We start from the raw sequence: 17,411 nt of genomic DNA on the forward strand, positions 1-17,411 counted from the left end.
AGGCCGCGGGTTCCACTTCAGTCCAGGACGAAACCTGAGACGAGCACGTTTAATCCCAGATAATCAATCTTCTCAAACTCAATGAGTGCCACACTTCAGCACTTCTAACCTAACACCCCCCGCACCCCCCCACCGGTGAGTTCGATTTCCACTCCATATTTCCTGTTATGGTCATGATTTAATCATGCGAGCTGTGTTTGACTTGGAGGCTCCTCACTGGTGTCGAGACACAGATTATTCTTAGGACGCGAGTCTGACTTCTCTCTTAAGGGGCGGGAATCACAGGGTACCTCATGATACGATATGACACGATAAGACACGACACGGCAAAACGCGATACGATGCGATAAGATAAGATACGACACACCGCGACACGGTAAGATACGATCGACCGCGACCACGACCGACGACCGCGATAAGATAAGATAAGATGCGATCGACACAACGGCGTGGAAAGACCGCGACCGCATAGCGTGACGACGATAAGATAAGATGCGACACAACGCGACGCGGTATGCGATCACGACGCGACAATACATGATGGTAAGATGCGACACAAACGCGGCTGAATCGACACAACAACGACCGCGACGCGGTAAGATGCGATGCGACCGACGGTAAAGATGCGATACGATACGATACGATACGATACGACACGGTAAGTGTCAAAAGAATTGAGATCCATAGGAAGGAGATCCATAGGAAGGAGATCGGAGTCAGCTCAGTGTCCAAACAAGGGTTTAATCTTGTACAAGAGGAGCATTCACAAAGCAACACACACAGGCCAGTTACAAAGTGAAGACTCCCTGTCTTGTAGTAATCGCAAGGTATTTATCTGTCTCAATGGGTCAGCTATCACCCTGCCATAAGGTGCAGACCCCCGCCTCTGTGGGTTTGTTATCACCTTGCCCTCAGTCGCAGACCCATTGTCTCTATTCACAAGTTACTTCAAACAGTTCCTAAAACAATACATATGGTCACTGGCCAAAATCGCATCCAACAGTTACATTAACAATACAAAGAGTGAGTGGTCTCAGGTCACATCAAACGGTTGCATTGAGCATTTGTCTTCATGTATTACATGAGGTGCATAATTCCCATAACATATCCCTCCTGTTTATGCTTAAGCATAATTATAACAAATGTTTTAGAGTGTGAGAGCGAAAACCCTATCGAGCAGTTCAAAACATTCCAATTATCAATTTTCCTTCTAGATAGGGAAACTCTCTCACGGTCCCGCTGCCCCGGCAACCACACGCAGGTACTCCATTTGATCAAGGCATAAAAGCATACATTCAAAAACATTTTGATTATATTGTTACCCCAAAATGAATTCAATGGTGACCAATTCAGAACACTACAACTTCTAGATTTCCTGTAGTACCATCATAATCAATAGAGTAAACAGCAATTATCCTTTAAACCATGGTGTTATCTTCATCTAACATGTATCCATATAGATCATCATTTGTCAAATCAGTCGAACATTTCTGGTGCTGCATTCTTGTCGTCCTCTCGGTGGTCATCAGTGGTTGGGACTCTTTCATGCAGCATAGTTGTTTTTTGTTTTGTTTTTTTTTCAAAGCGGTGTCCTGAGTCTCTGTAACAGTCCTTCTACATATAGGGTGATTAATCCATTCATTGCCTTAGATGCTGCCATCAGGTGCTGTATTAGGAATAAATGTACAACACATATCTCCAAACATTCTACATTATACAGTATTCCTCCCTTTTCAGCAGCATCATGTCTAAAGTCATCCTATTCTGCCATGCCATTAAACTAGTCTTATCTAACTCTTGATGCATGCTTCCAATTGCTTCCTTAGTGAAGTCAAAAATCTCTGTTGTTTATAATACACATTTTTATCAATCCACATTTTTATTAACAGTTCCCCATCAAGCCAGGAGTGATCAAACCATCCTGCTGGTGCATTTCTCTTTATAACACTCCTTGAGTTTTTTACACATATTTTACACATCTCTTGTTTCCCTCAGGACACAGGGAGGATTCTCGCTCTTGATACCAAACGAGGCAGTCTTTTTCAACCCCCCAAAACTTTATTTTCCAAGGTTTGGATCTCACAAGGCCCCCTGTGACGGCCACAGCTCTAGGCTGCCCCGGAAACTAAATCTAACTTAAACTCACTTAATTGTGACAATAGTACACGCATTGTCACTGCACCTCTCCTAGTGTCCCATCTAGATTGTTCCTATTGATCTATTCCTCATTTTATCATACCTGGCCTTATGTCACTATATTTAAAATAAGGAATGCAATTGTGGTCATACATGAAACAGTTATTAAACACAGTTTTAATTCTGGCATGGTGAATGCTTCTACTTATCTGACTGGCATTTGTGCTCTTTTGAAGTGTGTGATCCATTGTCTGTCTTTCAGCTATGTGTACTGCTGTAGGTGTCGACAGTAGTAGTTGATAGGAGCCTTCCCAGCGTGAAGCTGACCACTTTACCAACACCCAATCTCCTGGATTGATTGGCCCTCCTGTGGGTGCTGGATCTGGTTTTTGATGTAGTCTGCCTTGAGCATTGTGCTTAGAATACATTAATCGTGAGGCACAAACACATTTTAGTGGTTTTAACATCCATGTAGTCTAGTCTATCGTGGATACCATCCCTCCTGTTGAGACATGGGTAATCCCATGGCTCAATATTGTAACAAATTTAAACAAATTCTTTTTGTCTTAGATTAGTGTCTCAGATCTCACCTTCATACCATTACAGTGTTGAAGTGGCAATTTACTACCGCCTTCATCTTCTTCAATTATTATTCTGCATGCTTCAGTATCGTTTAGAAAACAAGTTTTACGATTTTTTTTAACCAACAGGGTGACTATGGCTTTTGGTCCATACTCAAAAATACTTCAGTGTTTTCTAGTTAACATACTTCTTCTTCCTCCTCATCTTCTGTGTCCTGGTATGTATGTGTGTGTGTGAGTGCATGACCTGGTTTATTGACTAGTAGCGCCGATGAATCATCAACTCGTCTGGGTCCTCCATTTCTTCTTTGCTGTGGAATTCCTGAAGAGAACACAGCATCCTACGTCTCTCCTCATAACTTCTGATATCTCCTGAGCTAATTGTCAAATACACTTGAGAGATGTTAATGGAAATATATATTTTATATTATTTCAGCCCTATAATGACTTAGTTTATGACCGCTTTAGTTATCTTCTTACCCCAATTACTTTATTTAATTAATGTTATTTTTTTAGTACTGTTGTTTTTATTTCATTTTAGTATTATTATTATTTTTAAACATTTTAATCAAACCGCCAATCTATTCTTTGGTTCTTGGTCATTTCTAGTTCTTCCTTTGACTTTACCTCTATCTTTTTTTTACCAGTTTTTACATTCTTCTACCTGTAATTTTCCTCTAAATCCATATTTATTTTCCCATCTTTTTATATACTTTACATTATCTAGTGCCTATTAGCCCATTCGTTTTGCATCACATTCATATTGAACCTCGTCAGGTTCACAACAACATTTATAACAACTATTACCATTTCCCATTTTGATATAAAAATTACCTTCAATTTTATTCGTACTTTTATTTTAAAGTTCCTTTTTATTATTATTATTACTATTATTATTATTATTATTATTATTATTATTATTATTATTATTTTATTTTATATATTTTCCCAACTTTTAATCTGGATTATCAGTTTGCCTGTTTTTTCTTTTTCTTTCCAAATATTCTACATATAATTTCTGTCCAGACTCTAAATTTCTATTTATTTATCTATTCTTGTTTTTAACAATGCATCCACTATCAGGAACAAATCCCAAATAAAATTTGGTATTTTGCTTGTCACTGAAAAGGACCAACACTCTGCAGCCTGAGCCTATGCCACCAGGCACATAAAACAACACAAAGCCATGGCGCACACATTAAAACATCACAAAACACAAAACAACACAAGACACACAACATATATATGTCGACTTTAAAAGAGTTCGTATCCTAAGTTTTCTAATTTTATGCTAAATTTTCACAAAGTAGAAGAATACCATGACTTACAGCTTCTTTCGTTACTGGCACCGCATATTCAACTTACTGTTGTTACTTATTAGCGGAAATTTGATCTATTTATTTTACCGGTTTGTCTAAGAGAGTTCTGCTCCCCCAAGTCCCTGACTTGCTTTGGATCCCAGACCCCGACGCCTGTTGTTTTCTCAGCCCTGAGGGATTAGTTTAAACCTTGTCCTTCCAAAGACAGTAATCATTTTTAGGTCCCTGCCCTAAATCTAAGAGAGTCCTGCTCCCCCAAGTCCCTGACTTGCTTTTAAATATAAGAGAGTTCTGCTCCCCCAAGTCCCTGACTTGCTTTTAAATCTAAGAGAGTTCTGCTCCCCCAAGTCCCTGACTTGCTTTTTATCTATTTTAAATGAGCTAGGATCGATCCGTTTCTGTACCGGTTTTTTCACTTCAGTAGAAGAATACCATGACTTACAGCTTCTTTCGTTACTGGCACCGCATATTCAAACTTACTGTTGCTACTTCTTATCTGCCGAATTGCTATGCTCAATTTTCACTTCAATAGAAGAATACCATGACTTACAGCTTCTTTCGTTACTGGCACCGCATATTCAACTAACTGTTGTTACTTTTGAGCCGAATTTGTTTTTAAATTTAGAAATGGTTATTTCTTACCCTTTTGAAGATTTGAGTCCCTGACTCAATGTTTGTCTGGCTGATCCGTCTCCCCTCCTTGGTTGGCCCCGTCACTGTCCCACTCTTCACGGAACCTGGCCTCCCTGACCAAACGGAGCTTTAAGAGCCCCGAGGTGGAGGACTTTTAGGAGGATTTATTTTTCTTACCCCCGCCTTGCAAGGTCTTCAGGTCCGCTGATGTGAAGAGAGCGACAGGTATTGGGGCCCCACGTTGGGCGCCAAGTTGTCAAAAGAATTGAGATCCATAGGAAGGAGATCCATAGGAAGGAGATCGGAGTCAGCTCAGTGTCCAAACAAGGGTTTAATCTTGTACAAGAGGAGCATTCACAAAGCAACACACACAGGCCAGTTACAAAGTGAAGACTCCCTGTCTTGTAGGAATCGCAAGGTATTTATCTGTCTCAATGGGTCAGCTATCACCCTGCCATAAGGTGCAGACCCCCGCCTCTGTGGGTTTGTTATCACCTTGCCCTCAGTCGCAGACCCATTGTCTCTATTCACAAGTTACTTCAAACAGTTCCTAAAACAATACATATGGTCACTGGCCAAAATCGCATCCAACAGTTACATTAACAATACAAAGAGTGAGTGGTCTCAGGTCACATCAAACGGTTGCATTGAGCATTTGTCTTCATGTATTACATGAGGTGCATAATTCCCATAACAGTAAGATACGACACATAAGATGCGATGATACGACACGAAGATACCGATATGACATTACGACAACGCGATGAGATGCGACACACGACCGCGAACGCGACCGCGGTAAGATACGATGCGATGCGATGATACGAGATATTACACATCGAGCGAATATGCATCACGATCGGACGATACGATACGACACGGTAAGATACGACACAACACGTCATGACACGGTAAGATACGATACGATGCAATACGATGCGTTGTGATCCGATACAATAGAATACGATACGACAGTAAGATTCGTTACGAAGCGCTACGATGCGGTGCAGTACTATACAATACAGTAAGATGCGATGTGGTGCGATACGGTACACGATACATGGTCCACGATACCAATAATTTCACTGGAGAAATTGGAGAAAGATTCTGTGATAATCAATATATTGCCAGACAATCATTTCATGAGAAATCACGATATCTGTCTAACTGAAAAAACAAAACGTCTGTGCATCGTTAAAAGTGCAGGATTTCTCGAACAAAGTAAATGACATGGGGTGGGCCAAAATATCCATGGTGATATATCATTGTCCGTCTTTGGGGAGCAAATATGGATATTTAACCTAACAAGTGAAGGCGCTCTAAAGTAAACAGGACGTCACTACTTCATGTCTCTTCACGATAACGCCGCTCAAATGAATGAGGGGGAAACTTGGCTGAAGAAGAGGGAGTTTACAGCCACTTTAAGAGATGCTCTATCCACGTTCAATACATAGACTTTATGACCTTTGTTCTCTATGTTGTGAATAAATAAAGAAATCCTGCACAACAAAAATGTGTGTGGAGTAGTGATAATTGTGCAAAAGTCACAAAATATTTTATTTTTGTTAAAAAAAATGAGCCAAGCGAACTTTGAACTGTGTCGTATTTCACAAATTTCACCAATTTCATCCAATTTGCAGCACTTTTTGCTCAGGTGTGTTTATATAGTTGGTGAAAAAGAAAAAGAAAGATATAAGACTCTATACTGCACATTGTTATAGCCTCTGTATATACGTTTTCACATAGTAATGGAAAAAAACAGCTTATATGCTCTGTGTTGGAAGAGTTACAGTGGGTGTGTTACTTGTTACAGTGTTTCTTCTTTATAAACTGAGTATATCTGCAATTATTTGGAGTAAAAGAGGTAAAAACAAAAAATGCCAGAGAGCAGGATACACAGCAGAAGACAACTGTGGAGCATCTGCCTCGTCACACTCAAACAGCCCGAGGTGCCAACGCTAAATGTGTGTGTGTGTGTGTGTGTGTTTCAGGTTTGACACGGAGCAGCACCTTAGCAAAACTAATCACGCTGTCATGTCTGGAGAGCGAGAGGTTAAAGTGATCTGCAGGAGTGAAGTCGACAAGTGAGTGTGAGTGACAATCAGCGTTATTGCAATAGTTTTCTTTTCATTCGCTTCTCGTCTCCACAAATCCAGACATCGGATGCATAAAATCGTACCGAGGAACCTGAACCAGACCAGACCAAACGCTACCAGCCAGTCGAGGGTTTAGTTTTGGCGTCCAGCGTTTGGAAAACATCGTCCTGAGAGTGTGTAATGCGACACTGATGTGATTAGAACTTTAGGATTCACACTCGTGACTTTTCTTATCTCTGAGGTACAAACAATTATGTCATTTTTTTCTGTGTGTGTGTGAGTGTGTGTGTGAGTGAGTGACGGCAGGAAAGAAAATCTCTTTATTTTCTTTTAGAAACACACGTAAACACATTAGTGCGACTGAAATTGTATTAAATTGAATTTGTTAAAGTCAGACCGGCCCAGATAATGTGGTTTGGAGTCAATTTACTTATTTATTTGCATGTATTGATTGACTGAACCTAAACTGGTGTCTGAGCTCGTTCCACAGCTCCCACACCTCAGGGTTTGACCCGGGAATGACAGGGGAAGCCTTTTTGGAGTGAGGGGGGGTTCTGTCAGCTTAAAGAATTAAAGTATGGGAGCAAATGCAGAGATTCTCCTGACTGTCATTCGATTTGTTAGAACAGAGCTTCCCAAGGTCTGTGTTTTTGGGGTTTCCAAACAAATTTGGAGAATTTTCCCGCCCTTTTTACCAAAGATTTGTATGTTGTAAATAACATGGGTTAGTGTTAGGGCATAAAATGACGTGGTAATTCATTTATTAAACATCAAAATAAATAATAATGAAAATAAATGAGATGAGGATTTTACAGACACGGCTGTGAATTAGTTCATTTTGCTCTCGTCACCTTTCATGTCATGACTTGCTGTCACTAAAGTTTGGCACACCTGCGATGCACTGGCGACCTCTCCGGGGTGTGACCCCGTGTTTCGCCCTATGTCAGCCACGATTGCCTCCAGCTGCCCCACGACCCTCATGTGGAGGTTAAAGTGGTAGAAGTTGGACATTTTCCCCTTGGCTGACAACACCAGAACCCAGGGTGTTCTGGCCATAAGGGTTAGATTTGGGCTGGTAAAATGGGTCCCAAGTCCATGGTTTCCATTGTGGCCCTTGTCACTGAAACCACATGGTATCGGCATAATTTGGCCACTTATGACACTTTTCCATTATACAGTTCTAGCACTACTAGACTCTACTCGTTTGTTCCATTAGGGTTAGTACCCGGTGCTTCTTATAGTACCTGCTATTGTACCCGCCCCCGCCCATGCTGAGGAAGTACTATGAAGTAATGGAAGACACCGTGCCTGATACCAAACTGAATAAAGTCAAGTTGAGTCGTGCCCACCCTTCCCAGGCTACATAGTAATGACGCTTTTCCACGATACAGTTCCAGCACGAAGCGACTACTTAGGTATGGTTTTCCTCACTGAGGGCGGGGTCGTCATAGCAACGGCTGCGTGAAACTGCCGTGACGTTGTTTTATACGAGACACAAACACACAAACTAGCGACTTGTGAAGCAGTTGTTTTTAGTGCGACTGAATCATTAGAATCAGTCGATTAAAAAGATTTGGTCACAGAATCGTTTGGCACTTCCTGCGTGACCGGAGCACAGACTCCGTCTGACACAGTCACTGAACTGAAATACCACTGAACGTTGGGTTGGGACTGAACACACCAGACTCCTCTGTTCAATACTGACGAGTCATGGAACTGTGTAGTCGAAAAGTACCATGAGTGGGCAAATTATGCAGGTACTGCTCTGCATGCACTGTTGTGGATGCTAGAAAGACGTGGTGCCAACAAGCTGCCCACTAAAGTTTGGTCTATGAAGGAATCAGACAGAAAACAAGTGTAGCAGAGATGGACACTCGTCATAGATAAATAATAGTCTTTTTATACCGTGGACAGCAGTCCAATTAAATGGCGTAGTCCTCTGGCCATGAGACAGGACGACCAGATGATGCCTGTCTCAAATCGTTTGGCTCAAAGAAATTTTCCCAGAATTTTGCTGCTCACATATGACAAATAAAGCAGGACATCTGTCTGTCTGTCTGCGTGACACATGTCCTCACATATGAGCCATGAGATAAGACAATAGGGAGGATGTTTGGAGCGACTTCTGTGGACATTTTGTCTTCACAGGTTACATGTGTGAGTTCTGTTCACTCCAGCCATTCTTCCAGCACCGGCTCCAAAGAATAACGCGAGAACTTTTCCAGAGAGAACTTATCTCCAGTGTTTGCTATTTTTTAAAAGAGAAATCTCACTCTGCTCTGCCTCTCACTACAAACCACGCCTTGGACACCATTTCAGAACATGCGATGCAGAACATGAAGCTCAGGTTCAGTCATTTAAAGCTTTATTTACTAGGAAGTCACACTGAGATTCAAATCACTCCAACAAGTGAGACATAGTCAAGCAAACACACAAGAGAAACTGCATCAAAAACAATATACAGATACATCTTATCACTTCTTATCACCTCAATCTTGACTGACCTTCACTGGCTCCTTGTGCATTTTAGAACTGATTTTAAGACTTCTATGATCACTGTTAAAGCTTATTTGAGTCTGGTCATGAGATACATATCAGAAATGTTGACCTTTCACCCCAAACCGTCTTAGCACATTGCAAGCACTGGGCATCAGTGGAGAGAAAAAAAACTCCCTTTTAACAGAAGAAGAAATCTCTGACAGAACCAGACTCAGCAATGTGCCAAGACAGGTTGGGGTGAAAGGAAAAATGGGGGACAGAGCAGAGGTGGGGGAGAGAAAGGGGGGAGAAAAAGGACAAGAGGAAGATGAGGTAGAGACAGAAGAGAGAGACCAGGAGCAGATACACAACATCTGCATCAAGTTCTAAGTTTATACAGGACAGTTCTGAGTCAGTGATGACATGTTTATAGAACGATGATGTCATTTACATAAGCAGCAGCAGAAATTGTTGATAAAAATTATGCTGACTTTTAATTATAGCATAATAATAATAATAACAGTGAGGATATGTATAATAATAATAGCCTCGAAACTGGATCTGGATCCTGCAACCTGCAAGATGAGGACACAGAGAGAGAGAGAGGAAAGGAAGGAAAGACACAAAGTTTCATCAGAGATTTCTTCCTGTTCAAAGGTTTCAATAGTTGGGTTTCTTTGATCTCGACGACGTTGTCTGTGTGCGGAGCCTTGAGATAATTTATGTTGTGATTCTGTGATGCTCTACAAATTAAAAATGAATGAAGTAGAATCAATCAATAGCAAAAAATGGACAGCAATAACAAAGCATCGAGGGTGCCGCATGTGGGCCGCGTGCCGCGGGTTTGGAAACCTCTACATAAAAAAGAAACGTTATCTCTGAAATCCAGATGTGTGGCGAGAAGTCTCCTGTGCCGCAGAGGAGTTGGCCGCGCTTCAGAAGCAGCGGAACATCTGCTCGGCAGCTCAGACGGCAGCGCCTCAGAAACCTGGCCCCGGCTCAGGGAAGCTCGTCGCCCACTTGTTTCTCAATAAACACACACACATGAATAGAATGGATTTTTGAAAACCACATAAATCACATTCTGTCTTTACATTCTTGAGATTGGCACAACCCTTTTTTGGGCGGAGGAATCTCCTTCTGATAAAATCCTCCTTCAGTAAGGTTAAGTAGTTTATCCACTTGTCAAATAATGCACTTAACTGAGTAGAGAACGGTGAAGACTTTTTATGTCCTTGTTATCTTCTCAAATGTTTTCTAATAACTTGACTGCAAAAGCATTCACATTTGAATTTGGAGGAAATACTTTTGAAGACGTTAATCGTTCCCCACAGAGTGATCGAGAACACACACACACACACACACACACACAGCCCTGAGCATAACATGGCAGCCATCATCTTATTAGCAGCAGCAGCAGCGCCTTGGGGGCACGCAGGCGGGAAAGGAGCAAAAAATAAATAAATACAACAGCTGGCATTTAAATTTAAAAAAAAGAATGGAAGGTGATGAAGCAACGGCCGATAGCCGAGGCAGATACTGATGAGGGAGGATGAGGAGGATGAGGAGGATGAATGAGAAGGAATGAGAAGACGAAAGCTGACATGAGCTCAGCAGCACAGTCAGATGAAAGCTGTGCTGCACTTTTACTGCGACTCTTCTCAAATCCACTCGTACCTGGTGTTTTGGGTTCTTTTAGTGGCCGAGCTGAGCCACGATACTAAAATGTGACGTCACTGGAAGAGTCATGAGTGCGACGTCAGAGAATCAAGGTGAACAATGCTGAACTGTAGATCAACTAAAAAGACTTAAAAATCCTTAAAATACACGCGTTTATCTCAGTATTAGTATGTAAAGTATGAACATTAAAGAAATGAAAGCAAACAAGATGACGCAGAGCTCAGTCCTTATACATTTAGATCTACTGGATCCAGAAGAACGTTCTGGATCTGTATAGAACTTTACATGCTCATAGCTTTTACCATCTACCATCCACCTGCTTTATCCTACATATGAACACACACACACACACACACACACGGAGAACATGCAAACTCCATGCCAGAAAACCCTTCTCCTGACTAGGTCAGGAAACTGGGTCTTCTCCACACCAACCCGTGGACGTCCCATTTCAAATTGCCAAATCCGTAACCTGGATTAAATCCAGAGGTAATTAGTAATTTCCCCCCCCCAAAGTAAATTCATTCAAATTGCAGATTAAAGGCACTCAAAACTAAAACTAATAAAGGATTAACTGGTCCCAAGTGAATCAAGGAACCACGGGGGCCTTCAGAGACCAGGAAAGACGTCTAAATCTAATCCAAATTTATTTCTGTAGCACATTTAAAAACAACACAGTTGACCAAAGCGCAGTACATCACAGAAATAGATAAAACACAACCAATAAAACCAATAAAACACAGATGCACGGTCAAACTGCCAACTCTTATACATGGTCAGGGAACGTTTTTAGTCGAGATTTAAAAACAGGCAACAACACAAAAGGTTGTGTCGCTCTTGGGATTAAAACACTGATTAAAACCCGGTGTTTTAATCCCGACCTATGAAGAGATCTTTCTGCAGACCTCGGTGATCGTCACGGGGAGCATGGATGTAAATGATCACATGACGCAAGAACATTCAAGGCTTTACAAGCAGCTGAGTTTTAAAATGTCACTTTTATTTGTGTGTTTTAAAACTGCTGCTGAGAAAAAAACTGATCGAGGCCTTTGCCTAAAGTACGATTCATGGAGTTGCAGAAGATGATGAGTTCTGGTGAGTTCTGGTGATTTCTGGTGCGTTCTGGTGAGTTCTGGTGAGTTCTGGTGCGTTCTGATGAGTTCTGATGAGTTCTGGTGAGTTCTGGTGAGTTCTGGTGAGTTCTGATCATTACAAAAAAACGGGGATTTCTTGAAAATCCAAGAGGGTAAATTCTTACCAAAGATTTGTCACAAAAAAGACAGGAAGTTGCTCACACAAACTTCCAGATAAAGCCACACTGATGAAAACATAACCTCCTCGACGTACAGTAGGTAAAAAGAGAAAGAAAGAAAGGTACAATGACCAGAATATTCCCACGTCACAGCGGAAGTGAAGACCGTGGGAGGGCGACTGGAATCACTGTGATCCCAGGCTTTTGAAAGCTCTTCAAAATCCTTGTTTTCTCTCGGAGCTCTCAGAGCTGAGGCCCTGCTGCCAAGCCCCAAAGTCAACCCCCGCCCTCCTGCAACCGCCCTCCTGCAACCTCGCTAAATAATGGACTTCTCTGAGCGCTTCATTATAGCATGCTAATTTCCATTATGATTGATTAAACCCAACTGCTCTTCTTCTCTGTCACAGTTCAAACCCGAGAGCTGCAGCGCACAGCGGGGGCAGAATGATGGGCTTACGTAAAAAAAAAACCTCCCTCCCTCCTTCCCTCCTTCCTTCCTTCCTTCCTTCCACTTCCATTCCTCACTTTCTCTCTACCTTATTCAGCCTCCTTTCACAATGTCTCTATTGAACCCAGGCAGAGCAAAAGGCTCAGCAGCAGCAGCAGCATCAGCAGCATCAACAGCAGCATCAGCAGCAGCAGCAGCAGCAGCATCAACAGCAGCATCAGCAGCAGCAGCAGCATCAGCAGCAGCAGCTGGCCTCTCTTTTCACCAGCGCAGGTATAAGAGAGGGGAGAATTGCGAGTTCTCCGCATGAGCGAGTCCCGCTCCTCCAGCTCCATTCAGCCTTTCACCTCCACTATTCATGCCCTCTATACTCTGTCAGGAGCGAGGGAGCACAGTTCTCTCCCTCTCTCCCTCTCTCCCTCTCTCCCTCTTTGTCCTCCTCCACATAGCTATACAAGTCTTCCCCGTAAAGCCTCCACTAATGAGCAGGACCTCGCTGGGCAGGTTTGTGTAAAGAGCTTTGATTAATGCAGGTTCTTTCTCTTCACTGACGGAATGTCACTCGCTCTCGCTCCTTGTTCTTGGGTGGTTTTGGGTTTGCGGGTTTACACTTGTGTTGTGTTGTGTTGTGTGTGTCTGCTGGTGAGTGTTTAGAGCAATTCAGTGTTTTATTAAAGGTAGTTTTCTTCTGTGTGTGTGTGTGTGTCGTTGCCATTTCTCCACAGTTAATAATACACTTCAGATTATGTAATGACGCAGAATTAATTGCTTGTAAAACAACATAGACAACACACACACACACAGAGGCCGTGTGGCCCACTGCGCAGTAAACGCTCTCCAGTTTCTTGTAAATAAATTGAATTTTCCACCTCTGGCTTGTGCCATTGAGTGTTTTTGAAGAGCTAATTGAATTTAGAGCGGCGGACCGGACCGAATTTAGCCGGCTAATTAAAGCACGGAGGACTCGTGTCACTGCCGAGCCGAGCGTTTAACCAGCCGTGAAATGTGACGGGCGTTTCAAAATAAAACACCAGCGTCGCGAAGGCCTGAGAAGTCGGATTTTACAACTCAGAATTCGTATCGTCGTACTTGTTTCGTACGCACGTAAGTTTTCTTCCATTTTCATCTGCGGACTTGTTTGTGGATGTTTTTGTGCGTAGAACCACGGGTTCTCAAACTGCGGTGCGTGTACCATCAGTGGTACGCGGGCTTCCTCTGGCGGTACACCTTATGTCTCGAGGAGGACGAAGAGTGGGAATTTTAACGTTGGTGAGTTCCGAGTTCGGCTGTGAACGAGAAGCAGCACAAACACAAATGAGAGTGAGAGTAATAAACATAAACGTGCGTAAACATGCACAACAGTGAGAACTAAGAGGAAAAGCACTCAGTGAGACCTCAAACCACAGCTGAGGCCGTTTCTTCTTCTCTTATCTGGATCACCACCAAAATCTAACCGCGTCTTCCTGAGGCTACAAACTACATCCTCAGAAAATCTCATCAAACAAGACAAACGCGGGTGAAAACATCACCTCCTCGGCGGAGGCATTTACAGTCAGTCCTTAAAAACAAAACAAAAGCCCTTTTGTTGTTGGGGAAAAAAAAAAACGAAAACAAGAGCGAGACACAAACAAAAAGACAGAATGAGATCCCTTCTGGGCACAAATGCGCTCGCACTAAAAACACAAAAACAAAGAGTGCTGGCAGACACAAAGCTGTTTGGCTGCCACAGCCGTGCAGCACACAAGTCACCTTTCAAAGAGTGAGACAAGCACATTCCTCTCCCCGCACGGAACAAAAAACTGTTCCAGGCCATCGCTTCTTTTATGAAATATTCAACTGACAAGGCCTATTAAAACAACCGTGGCCAAACAGACGAGGGAGCCAGGCCTTCCCCACCCTGCCTGTCAAAAGAAGCCGTAAACCAACAGGGCACGGCTTTGATTTTTGTCTTCGCGGGGCGAGGATGTGAGCCATGTGGACACAAGCAAACACCTGCTGAAAGGGACGTGGAAACTAACTGCCTCCTTTTCTTTCTTTCTTCTGCCCCGGCTCTCAACAATGCATACCTTCACTGCCGCTGACACTTGTGGCTTGAAATGTTAGCATAGCAGCCCCCGTGGCCACGCCCACCTCGTGATGGAACAGGTTGTCTCTCATCGTCAGCCGTTGGGCAGCCAAGCCCAGGCGAGTGACAGGAACTTGGCCGCGCAGCGCCCGATTCACCGCCTTATTAGACAAACACTGATGACAAATGTCAATGTTAGCTCTCACTTTCAATATTGATGGGAAAATAGGACACGAGCTGCGCGCAGTGTTTAGACACCTGCAGATCATGTGGCCGCGCTGAACGGCAACAGCCGCGCCCGGTATCTGTCATCACGTCGACTATAATTAGAGATCGTAAATTTAATCACTTTATTCAGCAGAAATACTGCGTTGACACACAGTGAAGGTAATAGGTTCAAAACAGACACTCGATCATTTTATCACGTCAGATGTTTTTCCTTTTTTCGGTCAGAAACGTGTGTTGATCTCAATATTTGACCTTTGACCACATTATTCTTGTTAGGTAACGCTTAAAGCTGCAGTTGTTGATATTTGTTGTTGTCTCGTCAAAAGTATTCTGACGTTATTGTTCTGCCTCGGTTCGTTCCATCTTCGTTGGTGTTTCGTTGTGTTTTGACATTAAAAAGGATCACTTCCTGTTTGCAGTGTGGGAACGGCGCCGGGTGCTGATTTAGGCTTTTAATCAGCACTGTACAAACCCCTTCTTTCACTCCATGCTTTAAATGTCACTGACATTTGTTTACGTTTAAAGGTTGTTGCGTTACACAGCTTTAAACCTTTAAAACGTTTCTTGAACAAATGCCGTCAAAGAGTTCCTGAGGCCGATGAGAGGAAAGAAATCTGCCTAAGTTGTTTCCGTGGATGTGACAATGTCAGGTCAGGCCACGGTAAGCCTCGCTGCTGCTGAAGCCACTGAAGGTGTTGCTCTACACTTGAGGCAGAGAGTTTAGGAATTTGCGCGATAAGAAAACAATTATGACTGGATTTTCAAATCAGCCAATCAGCTTGTTCAGCATGCAGGTCTGTGCTATATATACAGTGTACACACACACACACACACACACCTTATTGAAATCTGGGTGAGGTGAGTGCATTGTCTCTCCTCTGCCTCTCTCTTTTGTATACAGTAACTCATAATCCACACAAGACTTGACCGCATTCCACTTATGAAGCTGGAAGAACACATGAAAGCGAACGCATCGCGGCCTAAACGCTGGTAACAATACCAACACCCGACAACACCCGACAACACCCGACAACGCCCTGATGTGTAGGACTGCAGCGCGACTGACTCAGTGTGACACAAACAAGACAGAAGTGCAATCAACAGGAGAAGTTAGTCACTTGTCTATTGACACTCAGCAGACTAATAGTGTGTCGGGATCATGGGATTTAAGTGAAAAACATTTGAGAACAGTGGATCTAAGGCGTGTTTCCACAGGGTCTGTGTTGTGTTGTCCCTGACAGCTCTCACTTAGACTAGATTATAAAAACAAATAAAAAGCCTTGTGGCTTATCGGGCTTGTGTCGCCACGAAGAACGGTGCCTTTACTCGGTAGGCGGAGATGTAGGCTGTGCCCAACGGCCGTGTCAGTGACATGCAAAAGTGTGACATGGAACAAAACACGCAACAATGGAGGACATCCAGCAGCTCCTTTTTCTGGCTGTTCATCTCAACAAGACGTCAAACTCTGTATGAGAGTAAACTGCGGCCTCGACTTCCATGGGATATTTACACCGAAACGCAAGAAGGTGAGGTTCACTGTCCGTACCGCACCACCCCCGCAAAGGACGAGTGGAAGGGACACGTTATTGTGAGAGACAACAGTCATGGTGTTCAATATAAACAGCCATAACTGATGATAAGACACCAAGGTACCAGGCATCTTGACCTTATACACCATCTCAAGGCAGACCTGGAACGCTGCTCGTCAGAATCTGCTCAGGTTCCATCATTGGTCCTCTCACCTGATATCATAATAAAGTTCTAGCACTGCTCGGTGGCTCCACTCTGCTTTTCTATCAGTAATCCAATCCAAGTTTATTTGTTAAGCACTTTAAACAAACCACAGTGCTGTACAGAATAAATAAAAGACACAAGGAAACGGCTCAAAATGAGATAAAACAGCTTAAAATCAATTAAAAAACACAATACGAAATACCAGCCATACAATAAAATCAATTCAAATTAAAACAAAATAAATAAAAATCACCATCTCATGAAGTGTCAAAGGCCAAAGAGAAAAGGTGGTTTTTAAGGAGGGATTTAAAAACAGACAAGGACAAGGCCGTGCTATGATGTGACCCCGCCCACATTGATGAGGTACTATGAAGTAATGGAAAACCACGTGCTGGATACCCAAACACAGAGGAGTAGAGTAGTGCTAGAACTGTATAATGGAAAAGGTCAATTAGCGAGTTCTCCGTCGTCCACAGTGACGTCAATGATGCACAACTGTTTGTCGTCCATGAAATTCCCTGCACTTCCACAGGAGAACAAACTGACGGTGTTCCCGTTGCATTTATTTCCATCTCTCCGTCTGTCTTGCTTTTCTCTTCCCCTCCTAACTCCTAACGCATCATCACGCCACTTAGCAAGGCAGCCTTGGTCTCAACAGGAGTGACCAAACGGTGTTCTGCTTCCTATTAGCCGGGGCGTCTCCGCGCTCGCGCTGCAGTCGCAGTATGATGAGTTGGCCGGGGTTTCACGCCTCTCCGTTT

General features: G+C 43.0%; 1 long non-coding RNA gene across 1 annotated transcript; it reads right to left on the reverse strand.

The window, feature by feature from the left end:
- Positions 1–1,876: 1,876 nt before the first annotated feature.
- On the reverse strand, positions 1,877–4,951 carry LOC122767602. The gene is made up of 2 exons (XR_006360226.1): positions 4,679–4,951; positions 1,877–3,039 (listed from the first exon to the last, which is right to left on the reverse strand). It is a non-coding gene; the product is annotated as an uncharacterized LOC122767602 (long non-coding RNA).
- Positions 4,952–17,411: the final 12,460 nt, after the last annotated feature.

This window comes from Solea senegalensis, linkage group LG4 (genome assembly GCF_019176455.1).
Source record: "Solea senegalensis isolate Sse05_10M linkage group LG4, IFAPA_SoseM_1, whole genome shotgun sequence".
NCBI classification, from domain to species: domain Eukaryota; kingdom Metazoa; phylum Chordata; class Actinopteri; order Pleuronectiformes; family Soleidae; genus Solea; species Solea senegalensis.